Here is a 14,156-nt window from a genome sequence, read left to right as displayed (position 1 = left end):
AGGTCTCATTCTTTCTAGAGGATGAAGCTTTCCCACCAACCTCTGCTGAAGCAGCTCTTCCCAACTTCCCACTTGTTGCCCCTGTGGCACAGACACCAACCGCCAATCACCAGGACTAACTGTACTTGAACTGCTAGCTACATTGGGAGGCATTCCTCCTCTATCCCAGCATGCAAAGCTCTCCTGGGCCTTCTCCTCCTGCCATGCTGGCTCCTCTCAGCATCCTTTGCTGGTTCTTGACCTCCCAATGTTGGGGCCTCGGCTCACCTTTGGCCAAGTCTTTTATTAACACTCTCTGCTTAAATGATCTCATTGAATGTTGAGATTTTACTTACTCTGTCAGTCACTCAGTCGTGTCTGACTCTTTGTGACCCTATGGACGGTAGCCCACCAGACTCCTCTGTCCATGGACTTCTCCAGGCAAGAATACTGGAGTGGGTTGTCATTTCCTTCTCCATACTTACTCAGAGGACTCCCCAAATTCCATATCCAGCCCAGACCTCTCCCCCAAACCCCAGATTTCTACATGGAGCTTCCTACTTGGGTATCTAATTGACAGCTCAAACTCAATATGTTGTTGTTGTTCAGTTGCTCAGTCATGTCCAACTTTTTGAAACCCCATGGACTGCAGCACACCAGGCTCCCCTGTCCTTCACTATCTCCCAGAGTTTGCTCAAACTCATGTCCACTGAGTTGATGATGTCATCCAACCATCTCATCCTCAGTCGTCCCTTTCTCCTCCCGCCCTCAGCCTTTCCCAGCATCAGGGTCTTTCCCAATGAGTAGGCTCTTTGCATCAGGTGGCCAAAGTACTGGAGCTTCAGCATCAGTCTTTCCAATGAATATTCAGGGTTGATTACCTTTAGGATTGACTGGTTTGATTTCCTTGCTGACCAAGGGACTCTTAATAGACTTCTTCAGCACCACAGTTCAAAAGCATCAATTTTCAGCACTTAGCCTTCTTTATGGTCTAAATGTACTTCTAAGTTACTCACCTTCATATCTGTTTCGGGTTCTTGCCCATTTCACCAAATTGTATCTTCCAGTTGCTTGAGAAAACAAAAAACAAACAAAACTTAGAAATCAGCAAAATCACGTCAGCTCCTCCTTTTAAATGTGTCTAGAACAGGACCACTTCATTAGTCTTCCACTGGGCTGAGTCTGTCTTCCTGTCACTTGATTATTGCAAAAGCCTTCCAACTGGTCTCTTGGGTGAAACTCTCAGGCCCTTCAGGCTAGTCTTCACACCACAACCAGAGTAATTCTTTTGAAATGTCAGACCACGTCCTCTCTCTGCTCAAAACACTCCAAATAGCTCCCGCTCTCATTCAGTGTAAATACCAAAGTCCTCACTTTGGCCTATATGGCCTCCTCCTCTTCTCAACTCTCCCTTCTAAGCTCAGGGCTCTTGCCTTGGTGGGCTCCAAGGCATCTCCCCCTCAGGGTGTTGGTTTTTGCTGTTCCTTCTGCCATTCCATATACATAGCTCATAGCAGGCTCTTTCTTCAAATAGCTACCCTGGGCTTCCCAGGAGGCATCGTGGTAAAGAATCTGCCTGCCAATGCAGGAGATGCAAGAGACCTGGGTTCTGATCCCCGGTTGGGAAGAGCCGTTGGAGTAGGAAATGGTAACCCACTTCAGTATTCTTGCCTGGAAAATTCCATGGACAGATGAAATTTCACGGGCTACAGTCCATGAGGGTTGCAAAGAGTCAGATACAACTGAGCAGGCATGCATGCACCCTTTGTGGGAGCACTGTAAATAACAATTCCCTGCACTCCCTCCCCTCCTTAGCCTGTGTGGTTTTCTCCACAGCACTGAAAGCCATCTGAAGTAATATATTCAATAAATCAATCAATCACATGCAAACTTTACAGGACACCCTGTATTCTCTATGGGTGGTGGGTGGTTCAGTTACTAAGTCGTATCAGACTCTTTGCCACCCCATGGACTGCAGCCAGCCAGCCTCCTCTGTCCATGGGATTTTCCAGGCAAGAATACTGGAGTGGGTTGCCATTTCCTTCTCCAGGGGATCTTCCCGACCCAGGGATCCAACCGGGTCTCCTGCACTGCAGGCAGATTCTTTACCGATTGAGCTACCAGGGAGATCCAAAGTCATATATATGTTGGTTTGTTTATTGTCTTCAGTTCAGTTCAGTCGCTCACTCCTATCCCACTCTTTGTGACCCCCATGGACTGCAGCATGCCAGGCCTCCCTGTCCATCACCAACTCCCCTTTACTCAAACTCATGTCCATTGAGTCAGTGATGCCATCCAACCATCTCATCCTCTGTCGTCCCCTTCTCCTCCCGCCTTCAATCTTTTGGAGCAGGGAGTGTTTTGTTCACTGCCCCACCACCTAGAATAGTGCCTGCCACACAGTCAGATCAGATCAGATCAGATCAGTCGCTCAGTTGTGTCCGACTCTTTGCGACCCCATGAATTGCGGCACGCCAGGCCTCCCTGTCCATCACCAACTCCGGGAGTTCACTCAGACTCACGTCCATCGAGTCAGTGATGCCATCCAGCCATCTCATCCTCTGTCGTCCCCTTCTCCTCCTGCCCCCAATCCCTCCCAGCATCAGAGTCTTTTCCAATAAGTCAACTCTTTGCATGAGATGGCCAAAGTACTGGAGTTTCAGCTTTAGCATCATTCCTTCCAAAGAAATCCCAGGGCTGATCTCCTTCAGAATGGACTGGTTGGATCTCCTTGCAGTCCAAGGGACTCTCAAGAGTCTTCTCCAACACCACAGTTCAAAACCATCAATTCTTCGGCGCTCAGCTTTCTTCACAGTCCAACTCTCACATCCATACATGACCACAGGAAAAACCATAGCAGTAGATGTCCCCAAATACCTGCTCGATTACAAAGTAAAGCAAAGCAACTGAAAGAAATGAAGATACACATGTATGGTAACAGATACAGAGTCTGTTGTCGGAGTTTGCAATGCATTATCTCGTTCATCCTCATTCAGTTCAGTTCAGTCGCTCAGTCGTGTCCGACTCTTTGCGAGCCTATTATATATTATACTTTTGTGTGACTATGTGTGAAAGAACGTAGGAATAAGGACAGGAAATAGCCCATAAGGACTAAACGGTGAAGTGGAGACTGAAATCCAGGCTGTTCGATCACTTTCTACGCTCTTTCTCAGAGGATGCTAAAAATGAGAGTTCTCTCTCCCTCGGAAGTATAAAGGAGTCTACACAAGTCGGCGCCCGACCTTTTAGCAGAAATAAAGCTCTGTTAAGAGTTCGGGAAGTGATCGGCGAAAGTGGACGTAGGATTGCTCCGGGAAGAAGTGGTTGCACAGAAGAGATAGGGCTGAGCGCCAACGTTTAAGTGTCAGGTGAAAGGGGAGGAACCCTGGTCCTCGGCTTCCGCTTTTGTCTGCGTCCCTTCCCGCTTCGGCTCTGCGAGGATTCCTACGCGCCCCAGCCCTGAGTCCGCCCGTCCGCCTCGGGGCGCCCGAGGCCAAAGGCGTGGGGCGGGGGGCGGGGTGTTGCGGCGCCGCCCGACGTCGTGCCCTCCGCGGCTGCGCAGTTCGCACGTCAAAGCCGGGCTCGGGCCGGGAACGGGGGTTTCGGGGAGCAGCGCGGCCTGGGGAGCGTCTGAAGCTCCGGGAGCCGGGAGAACGCGAAGGTAACAGCGGGCCCCGCCGCAAAGCCGCAGCCCGAACGAGTGAGCGAGAGCAGCAGCAGCAGCAGCAGTGCGGCGGCCGCCGCGGGAGCCTCTGGGCCGCCGTCCTCCCGCGCAGCCGCCGCCGCCGCAGGATCCTGTCGCCGGGAGCAGGAGCGGGCGGAAGACAACGGAGGGGCCGAGCGCCCAAGCCGCGCCGCGGGGACCGAGCGAGCAGCCCGAGGCGGCGGCCGCCGCCGAAGACGGGGACGGCGACGACGCGGAGGCGGAGAGGGAGCCGCCCGGCCCAGCCCCGTGAGTGACCCGCCGGCCCGACCCCGCTCGCGGCGCGGACGCCAAGCCTGGCTTCCGCCTCCCTGCGGCCCCGGCCCGGCCCCGACCCCGAGGCTGCCTCCATTTTCTCCGGTTGGCGGTGGCGGGTTCCACACCCCCACCCCGGCCCAGGAGTCGGCGGGAGCGGCCCGGCCTGCCCGCTCTCCGCCCGGCCCGGGCCCCTCGCGGGAGCCTTCCCCGTTCCCCGTCCCTCCCCGCAACCTCATCCTAGCCGGCGCGGCGCTCAGGTGTCTGCGGCCCGGGGCCCCGGGGACCCTATGCGCCCCTGCCCGCCCTCCGCGGTTCTTTGGCGGGGCTGTCGGCGCCCGGGTTTGTTGGGGGAGGGCGTCCGGGGCCCGGGCCGAGCCAACTGTCACTCCCACCGCACCAGGGCTCGGGGCCGCCGCGCTCCTCGCCCCCTGGTAAACTTACCTGTGACCCGGAGGCGGGCGAGCATCTTTGCGATCTTCCTCTCGGGAACACTGCCTAACCGATTTCTGGTTAGGGAATGGTGCGGTCGGAGCGTTCCCCCGGGTTCGGTTGGACCAACCTGCGCGCTGACCCCGCTTGCAGGCGCCACCCCCGCCCTCCGGTCGGTCGGCGCCGGAGGGATTCAAAAGGTGAACCCGGGCTCCGGGGCCCCCTTCCCACCCTCCCCCCACCCCGGGGGGTACCTTAGACGCTCTTGGTGCGGGAGATAAGGCACGATACCAGGAAGGAGGCGATAAGTCCTGTGAAAGACCTACAAAATGCTAAGAAAGGTACCCGGGAAAGACCGGGACCGATCGATCACACCCTTCCGCCTGGTAGAAATTTGGAAGACTTCCTGGGCGAGGCGGTACACAGCCGATCTTGAAGGCCCTGTGGGGATTTGGGAGAGAGGAGGGTTTGCAGAAGAGAACCGTGTGTGGAGGGGCAGCAAAGCTAGAGGAGGACAAAGGTAAAAAGGTACAGTCTAGGAATAGTAGATAATGCAGTTGGTTGCGTAAGGCCACGGTGCGGAGTGGTGTGGGGGCGGGGGGCGGTCGCCACAGTTGTTTGGGGTCCACATCCTGGAGTACTGTAGAGGAGCTGTTTGAGTGGCATTCTAAGGAAAACTTAGAGCTCATTTCTCGGTGACTCATGGGCCTAGAAATGGAAGCTGGGGAATATTAAAGGCGTTCCTGTGAAAGAAAGAGAAGGAGGCCCAGTAGAGAGTTGACATTCTGTGCCTTGAATATAACGCACTTTGAGATAGATTTTGACAGCTTTCTGGATGTTCAGATAAATCCATGTCCAGGCTAGGCCAAAGTACCTTTTGCAAAAAACTTCATTAGATGTCAGACTTTTAAGAAGTAATGGAAAGGTGTGTATAAAATGAAGTGTTTCTGTTGGTGCGGTTCACTAAAATGCATCAGAACTTCTCACACTGTGTATTAGATGCCTACATTTTGGGACTGCTGAGCTGAACATAACTCAGTTCTTTGAGATGGTGTTTGTGTAACGCAGTATAAATGGATGTTTTAAAAAATCAGATTGTTACTAATAAAAAGTTGGACATAGAAACTTTTTGTAGGAATGTAAACATTTCTTTATTAGTTTTTTAGTTATGAAAATATAGGAGAACTAGAAGTGAAAGTCTTTGGCTTTATTTTGTTCCATTTTTCCAGATAACTAATGAATAAAGCCCCTGTATTTGAAGTCTAAGAAGTCTAAAAATTCTATGGAAGCAGCTTAGAACCATTGTTGGTTTTGTGAGCACTTATTTGTTGTTTGCTTATATGACAAGTGAATGTCAATTTTTTTCAGTTAAAAAGACAGACTTGTAAAATGCAGGAAGTATTGTAAAATTTTTAAAAATTATCTTCTGTAATCTTATCGCTTAGGTTTTGTTCTTGTGAACATTTTTGCATGTTTCCTTTTTATTCTGTTTTATATTCTTTACATAAGGAGATAAACTATATATATATACATAGTTTTTATTAGGCTTTTCCTTTTTGTCATTGAATATCTTCATATAAAAATATTTTTACCCAGATGTAAGGGAAATCTTAAGTATATTATTTTTTTTCTGTCAGGATTGCCTTATTTACCTCAGATAAAATGCAGTAGTCATGCTTAGTAATTATTGCTGAGACAGAACTTTTTGTTAAGCCTTCTTGTTCGAAGACTTTGTTAACTTTTCTGTAAGATTTGGATCCTGTTGCTTATTGAATAAAGAAAGGTTTTATCATTTGGAATGTGTGCTGTCATCAGGTACAGAAGAGATCACATATTTCTGTTTTTTGAGTGGATGTAATTTTAAAAAGCCACTATAAAAAGAGTACTTTCATAACTGGTATAATATCTCCCATACACTGTGATGCACCTCCCCCACCCACCACATCCACCTCCCCTTACCCCTGAAAAAGTCTTTATACTAAGGCCATCCATGTAGGTTAACTACCTTTTGACCATGACATCACAAAGATTCAGGCTAGACGTATTTCATCTTTCTGTTGGTATGTCTTTGTGAAATACAGAATTTGTTGTGAAATAATTTGCTGCTGTACCAAAATGGACTTTTTAAAGTTTCATGGCAGATCACCGTAGTTCATTAGCAGGTTCTTGTTTAAACCCGTTTTTCCCTTGTGCTTTACAATCTGTAAAGACTGTTTATGTTTCTCATGGCATTTAAAGTGGGATACTGAGTTAGATTGTGTAAGTTTTCATAAGGTTAATATAAAAGAATAGCTGAGAAAGCCCAGTTTAATTATGGGGCTTGGTTTTATAATATGGTTTCACTTGTTTTATGTATGTATGTATTTATTTTTTGGCCACACTCTATGGCATGTGGGATCTTAGTTCCCAGGCCAGGGATTAAACCTGTGTCCCCTGGCAGAGTCTTAATTGCTGGACCTCAGGGAAGTGTGAATGTGGTTTTATTTGAATCTTTATTTGTATGTTGTAAATGTATACCACACGGCATCCTTTATTACTTTTGAATATTTGTTAAAGTATTTTTCTTCGGATAAACTTATTTAGGTTGTGTGTGTGTGTGTGTGTGTTAGTCACTTAGTCGTCCCCGACTCTTTGTGACCCCATAGACTGCAGCCCACCAGGCTCCTCTGTCCGTGGGATTCTCCAGGCACAAATACTGGAGTGGGTTGCCATTGCCTTTTGCATCTTTAGGTGTTAGATTTCTGCAGTAACTGCCATACTATACCAGAAGCCTTTTTTCCAGGAGAAGTTGATCATTCACAGTTGTACCATCTGCCATAAAAATACAGACACAAACCCAAATCCCCCCACTTTGGCAGGGAAGATTAAAATCCAGCATAGGGCAGGGCTTCATGTCAGATAGTGTCTTCTGGTTACCTTTCCAGTGGTATCTGTTTTAAAAATCAGTTTCCCTCCTTTCCATGGCTCCTTTTACTTAGAAATTTGATTATATGGGTGTTGTCTGGTGTTAGTAGAAATAGGAATCTGATAAGTGGATTAGTACAGATAATGGCAAAATGTTGGTAAAACTTAATGTGATGAAATTGTGGGAAAGATGATCAAATTAGATTGCTCGCGATTTCTTTTGTTATTATGAGGTTATAAAGATCTTGTATTTGTGTGAATGCATATCAAATCAAGTAGCCTAAATATTACATAATTTAGTCATCGGTCTATATTTTTTATTGAAAAGACTGGTTTTGGAGCCATCTTTAATTTAAAAAGGAATTGAGCTGTGTGAATTCTTACTTTGTCTTACCACTCAAGTGACTATCCAACTGGATCCTAATCACTACCTTTATCAGTCCATAGTGTGAGGGGAGAACAAAGTGAGGCAAATGTCTGTACCACCAGTATTTATAGAGTAGATCCGTCTGGAAGTAAACGCTAAATGTTCTTTCTGTTTCTCAGGCCTTCCAAAGACTCTGAAAAGCTATTGTAAGACTGGACAGCAGATGATAAGATTGTGGTGGCTTATTGCAGTCAGCATTTTTGGGAGGAGGGGATGTGTGTGCATGCACATGTGTGCATATGTAAGTGTGTGTGTGTTCTTCAATGTACCATTTCTCCTCTGTTGAGCTTCCTGGCCGTACTGTGCTTTTAACTTTTCTCTTGAGATAGGGGTGAGGGGATGGCAGAATTGTGGTTTTTAGCAACTGTGATGTCAGGTTGGCGGAGGAAGGAAGAGTGGCATACGGAGAATTGCAGGAAATCAGTCAGGTGTGAAGTAGCTCCAAAGGAGAGAGGTCAAGCCTGCCCCAGTCATTTATGTTGGGCAGTGGCCGGCACATACCTGTTTTCATAACCCTTCATACATTGTGTCTAATTTGAGATTTCGATGCTCTGAATACAGCATCTAGATTGTAGGTTTGTATGTGCTTCTTTATGTGTGTATGTGCATTTTCCTGTGTGCAGTCACAAAGGCAGAAAAATCTGGTTAACCAATATTTAGTGGCAGTCTGGTTTTATATGATAATTATTCCTTAGGAGCATTATCCGGCAGATAAATTTTTGATGACCAAGGAAGTATGATAATGTTAAAGCGGCATCTCAGCACTTTGATTATTTTGATAAAATGTTTGTCTGAGAAACAAAATACACATTTTGTAGCTTGATCTTAATTAAGTTGCTGCTTTATTACTTTGTTTAATGATCTTTAGCTTGTTCTTTTACAGGGTACTGTTAACAGGATAGTCACTGTTCTCTCCTTCCACAGTAGATTATTTATCAGCTGTATTTAGGCACAAGGAAGAAATACCATAAACAGATTCCATTTACATGTCTATAGTTTAAGACCCACTCTGGGATTTATAGGATTCTGAGAGCCAGTGTTACTAGTAGTTAAAAGCACCGATGCAGCCAGACTCCTGCATTGTTGAACCCTCACCCCCTCCTATGGGCTCTGTAACTAGGTGAATTCCTTCACTTCTCTGTAGCTTAGAGTCCTTGGATAGGTATGGACCTGGGGTCCTCACCCTCCAGGTCATGGACCAGTACCTCCTGTCAGATCAGGAGCAGCCTTAGATTAGAAATAAAATACACAATAAATGTAATGTGTTTGAGTCATGTCGAAACCAGCCCCCTGCTTCCCAGTCCCTGGAAAAATTGTCTTCCCCGAAACCCGTCCCTCGTGCCAAAAAGGTTGAGACCGCTGCTCTAGACCATCTGAGAAGACCGTAGGGGGTTAAATGAGTTACTGTGTCTAGAGTGCTTAGAATACGGCCTGGCACACACCAAGTTTTGAGCTAGTATTTGAACCCAGATCCCCTCACTTCAAAATGTGGCACCCGGAAACAAGAGTATGACTGTCTCGTATGAAATAGTGTTGTTTCTCTCCTTAGGGTCTTGGTTTCTCGCTGACTGTTTTTGATTTAGTACTTTAGAATGAAGGTTTGTATGCGAACCCTACTGTGATGGTGCTGACGCTAGACTGTTTCTAGTAGAAGAAATGTGAGAGCTTTAGGAACCCTGTAGTCGGAATGGTTCTTTCCACACCATGGCTGGAGCAGCAGGTGGCTGACTTTGAGCTGTAACTGGCAGAGCTTTCTCAAAGTAGAGTCACTTGCTCAGGGTTGTGCTGCAGGGCTGATGTAGAACCTGATTCTCTGCTCTTTATCCAGTTTGCTTGAAAGTTAGTTTTATACTTTATGTAGCAGTGTCTTCTTAGAGCATTTGTTGTTGTTGTTGGGTCGCTAACTCGTGTCTGACTCTGTTGCAACCCTGTTGTGGACTGTAGCCTGCCAGGCTCCTCTGTCCATGAGACTCACTATGACTCTCTCATATGAAATAGTTTCATTTCCCTCCATAGGGTCTTAGTTTCTTGCTGACTTTTTTGATTCAATAACTTTAGAATGAAAGTTTGTAAATAGACCCTAATAGGGGCATTAACAGGTTTCTAGGCAGCAACCACATATGGTAACACAGAATGAGATGTTGTATTCTAAATGCTTTAGTTATATAAAGTCATAATTTGATGAGTGGTTTATAGGTTTATTTGGCCGGTAAGTAATGTTTATTTTCCATGTTAGTCTTATAGAGAAGATGGGAGACCTTGTGTTATAGTGGGCAAAGCAGAAACCTGGGCCGATTGAAAGGTTTCTGGGCTGGGTCCTGATTTGTTCACTAATCGTGTTACTCTGGGTGAGTCTTTCCACCTCTCTAGGCTTCAGTCATCCCATTATTATACTCAGGGGACCAGACTGAAAAGCCCTTTCAGTCTCTTGCTCTTATTTTCAGTGATCCTGTGTGTAAGCTTTCTGTAGGCTTTTCCCCCTCTCCTGGGCACCTCTCCTTTGCCTGTGGTCTTGAAGTCAAGTTTCTTGACATGAGCTTTGAGGCCATGCTCTAAATTTTTTTCTGCTGGTTGTGTTCTGATGCTTCGTATTATTTCACAATAATTCTGCTTCAGGTAAATCAAAATCTATTTTTTTCCCCCAAATTTTTTTTTTTTTTGTACTTACGAATAAATGGTTGGGAACTAAGCTTATTAGCAAGTTAATGATAAACAAATCTTCAAGCCTCATAACTAGTTTCATTTCTCAGCTTTTAAGCACTATATGTTGTAAAGTTCTGTGAGCTGTTGTTTTGGGGAAAGGGAAAATATTAACTGAAGGCAGTGTGAGTGGAAAAGAAAGGGCCAATAGTATAGAAACCAATTGGAAGATGTGAAGAACATGCCTAAGATATTAATAGTGTTCTTTGGTTGTATTGGTACTAGTCCTCCACCTGTGAAAGGGTGGTAGGCTGGCTTAGATAGGATTGTTTCCAGCCCAGAGTTCTGTCACTGATAAGAGAGCAGTGTTCACCACCCCTGAGCACTTACAGCTTCTCAGACATCTATGATGCATGCGTTTGTTCCGCAGGCAGTTTTTATCGCCCGTTATGCTGGTCCTGTTCTGTATGCCAGTCTCAGAGTTTCCAGGTAAATAGCTCTTCCCCTCTTTGATGGCATGTTAAGAGCTAGTTTATGACTTTGGATTCTCCAACAGGGAGACAGAAACTCAGGTCACAGAATGATCCTTGCAGATCATTTGCGTGCATGCTTGCCAAGTCGCTTCAGTTGTATTGGACTCTTTGCAACCCTATGGACCGTAGCCCACCAGGCTCCTTTGTCCATGGGATTCTCCAGGCAAGAATATTGGAGTGGGTTGCCGTGCCCTCCTCCAGAGGATCTTCCCAACCCAGGGACCAAACCCCTGTCTCTTCCGTCCCCTGCACTGGCAGGCAGATTCTTTACCACTAGTGCCACCTGGGCAGTCCTACAGACGGTTTAGCTGTTTCTTTGCAGTATGGTTTATTCTCTATTCTGCCTGTGTGTGTCTGAGACACACATTTCTCCTGAGTATGTAGATTTTTGTGTCAATAGATTTCCTATGTAAATTTTGTACAATAGATGGGAATATAGTTGAGTTGCTGGTTTTCATTTAACCTTTTTGCATATCTATTTTCCCCTCTTCCCCCATATCCTGTTTTCAGAGTATGATACATTGTTTCTGTAAGTATTAAATGATTCAGTTATATAGTATTCTGATAAAACTACTCAGCAGAGATGAAATACTTAACCAAAACACAGGTTTCTGTGTATTTTATTTCTCTCTACCAGCTTTATACTTATTTGAATGAGGTTTCTTGCTGTGAAGCTGAAGCTTATTAGGATCTCCTTTGTCCTGATAAGTTCACATAAAGCAGTATTTCCTAAATTGTGTTTTGCAGAACACTAGTCTTAGAAGCTGAGAAGGCAATGGCAGCCCACTCCAGTACTCTTGCCTAGAAAATCCCATGGACGGAGGAGCCTGGTGGGCTGCAGTCCATGGGGTCGCACAGAGTCGGACACAACTGAAACGACTTAGCAGCAGCAGCAGCAGTCTTAGAAAAGATTAATAGTTGGTGGGAGAGGTTCCAGAGAAATTTTTAAGTTTAGGAAAGCACTGGATTAAAAACAATTAATCAGTTTTTATTTTTTGTTGATGGTTGTGTTACTGTGTTTCTGCAGAGCTTTTCAAAGTTTTAGTAATGTGCATTATGACTGTCCAGGAGGGACTGCAGTGTGCAGTATTTCACCATTTGTCAAGTGCATTTGGTCACAAGAACATCTCCTTTCCCCAGGAAATGACCACAGACACTTTGAAGGAGGGGTCTATTAGAGCATGATTTGGAAAACTCTCTTATTTTCATACTTACTAGTAAGGAATTCAGAGCATTTGCTTTTTAATTTGAATGATTACTTACAACAAGTTGGAATTTCACTAAGATTGGAGTAGTTTATTTTCAGTTTTGTTTGGAAGAATGAACACCTTAGATGAGTGACTTTTCAAGCTTTTTTTTTTTCTTTTTTTTTTAACTTCAGCCCGTAGTGAGAAATTACATTTTTGATCAATGACCTAGCACATATATAAACACACTGTCAAAACTGAAAAAGAAGTTTCATGAAATAATACTTAGGCCTTCCTATGTACAATGGGTGCGTTCTGATACTTTTTATTCTGTTCTGTTTTTAAATGTATGTTATTAGGTCCTAAAATAATTTGACATTCAATTTGAGAAACACTGTGAGATTACATGAATTTATAAACTCTTAAGATGTTAGGGTGAGAAGATACTGTCAAGATTGTTTTGTGAGTGGGAAAACTAGAGCTTAGCCTGCAAGAGGAAGGGCTCTGGCCTTAGAATTCCTGGATTTAGATTCTGGTTGTTTTCTTGGGCAGGGTGTTCAGTGCCCATTCTGCCTCAGCTCTCTCATCAGTAAAATAGCGAGAGTAGAACCTATGCATGGAGTAGTCCTGAGGATTCGGAAGAAATGCTTTGCATAATGTCTGATAGATTCTAAGTGCCCCAAACCTTGTAGCTTTTATGATAACTGAAGTTCTAAAACTCTTTCCGCTGCACTGTATATACTTTCGAAAATATTTTAGGACTTTGGAAGTGTTAAAGTGGCCTTCAAGTGAACCTGAACTCTTTTTTGATGTGTAACTGGATATATCGTTTGTTCTGATGTTAGCCCTTAGGAATACTAAGCTTTAAAATAGCCAAAAAGTGAAAGTTACTTAGTTGTACCCCAACTCTTGGCAACCCGGTGCACTGTAGCCCACCAGGCTCCTCTATCCGTGGGATTCTCCAGGCAAGAATACTGGAGTTGGTAGCCATTCCCTTCTCTAGGGATCTTCCTGACCCAAGGATTGAACCAGGATCTCCTGCATTGCAGGTGGATTCTTTACCATCTGAGCCACCAGGGAGGCTGTTAGGACCCACTTAAAGTTGATTTGCCTCATAATTGCTTCATGCCATATTCTTGTATTTTTTAAACTATTTGTAGCAATATCTTAAGTTTAGAATAATCTTTCTTTGTAACATGTAATTAAATACAAATAAGTGCATACCTATATCAGTGATTAATTTAGTATTCTTACAGTTGTAGTTCACTGAAAGAAGGACAAGGTAAAGTTTGCTGTTTCCTGTTATATCTCTTTTTCTGCAGTTTGTAAAATCCCCCTCTTAATATTTTATAATACTATTGGGGGTTTAATTTTTGTGTCCTAACCTAAGAAAAGGAGTATTTAGAGGGTGTTAACAATGGCAGAGGCCAAATCAGTTTGTAGACGACTCTCCATCGTCCTGAACTTAGCTGGCTACTGCAGACATTTTTGTCACTCACTGAGGCATTTTCATTGTCTGTCCCTGATTATATCTTTTCTTTTTGTTTCTTTACTTGTCCGTTTGTCCTCAGTTCGACCTGAAATTGCTGAAATGAGAGGTTCTAATGAACATCATTGAGGCAGACCAATTCAGTATTAAGAGGCATTCTGTGCTTACGTAAGCAAAAGGAGTGAGGTAAAAAGAATAAATACACTAACATGGCTCATGTGTGTTACCTGCTGGTATAAAGTTTAAGACCTCTTTATGTATCTGCCTCATTTAAACCTATAATCTATTTTCATCCCCTGTTTTCAGTTGAGAAAGAGAAGCTGAGTGATCGGCCTGAAGCCATCCACCTAGAAAGGGGCCCTAGGTGTGAAGCCCTGGCTGCAGAGGGCGCCCTCATGGCCCGCCATGCTCTGCTGCTTTCACCACAAGGTGTTGGGAGTGCCGACTCGTCCCGGAACATAGGGAACTTCTGTGACAGAAACAGATAACATCAAGGTTTTCAGTCAGCACATGTGATCTCCCAGGATGCTGAGAGGACTTTTACATTGCCGGGTAGCTGTTGGTGGTTTTTGAGGAGCTGTGAAGAGAGGGAGCTGTGTAGGAAGAG

General features: G+C 45.0%; 1 protein-coding gene and 1 long non-coding RNA gene across 2 annotated transcripts in view; one reads left to right on the top strand and one right to left on the bottom strand.

Annotated features, from left to right (window-relative positions):
- The window catches only part of LOC138991281 (uncharacterized), a 30,778-nt gene extending 25,972 nt beyond the window's left edge, over positions 1-4,806 (bottom strand). The window contains exons 1-2 of the long non-coding RNA XR_011467305.1: positions 4,382-4,806; positions 996-1,049 (exon numbers count right to left, since the gene is read on the bottom strand). This is a non-coding gene — a long non-coding RNA (uncharacterized lncRNA). The remainder of the gene's footprint in view (positions 1-995; positions 1,050-4,381) is intronic.
- CAB39 (calcium binding protein 39) overlaps positions 3,586-14,156 on the top strand; it is a 102,277-nt gene continuing 91,706 nt past the window's right edge. Inside the window, exon 1 of the mRNA XM_070385317.1 lies at positions 3,586-3,931. The gene's annotated coding sequence lies outside the window, so the exon portion shown is untranslated. The remainder of the gene's footprint in view (positions 3,932-14,156) is intronic.

The sequence above is a fragment of the Bos mutus genome, chromosome 2, assembly GCF_027580195.1.
Source record: "Bos mutus isolate GX-2022 chromosome 2, NWIPB_WYAK_1.1, whole genome shotgun sequence".
Lineage (NCBI taxonomy): Eukaryota > Metazoa > Chordata > Mammalia > Artiodactyla > Bovidae > Bos > Bos mutus.
Note: the sequence above shows the minus strand (reverse complement) of the source record. Positions and strands in the feature narration are given on the sequence as shown.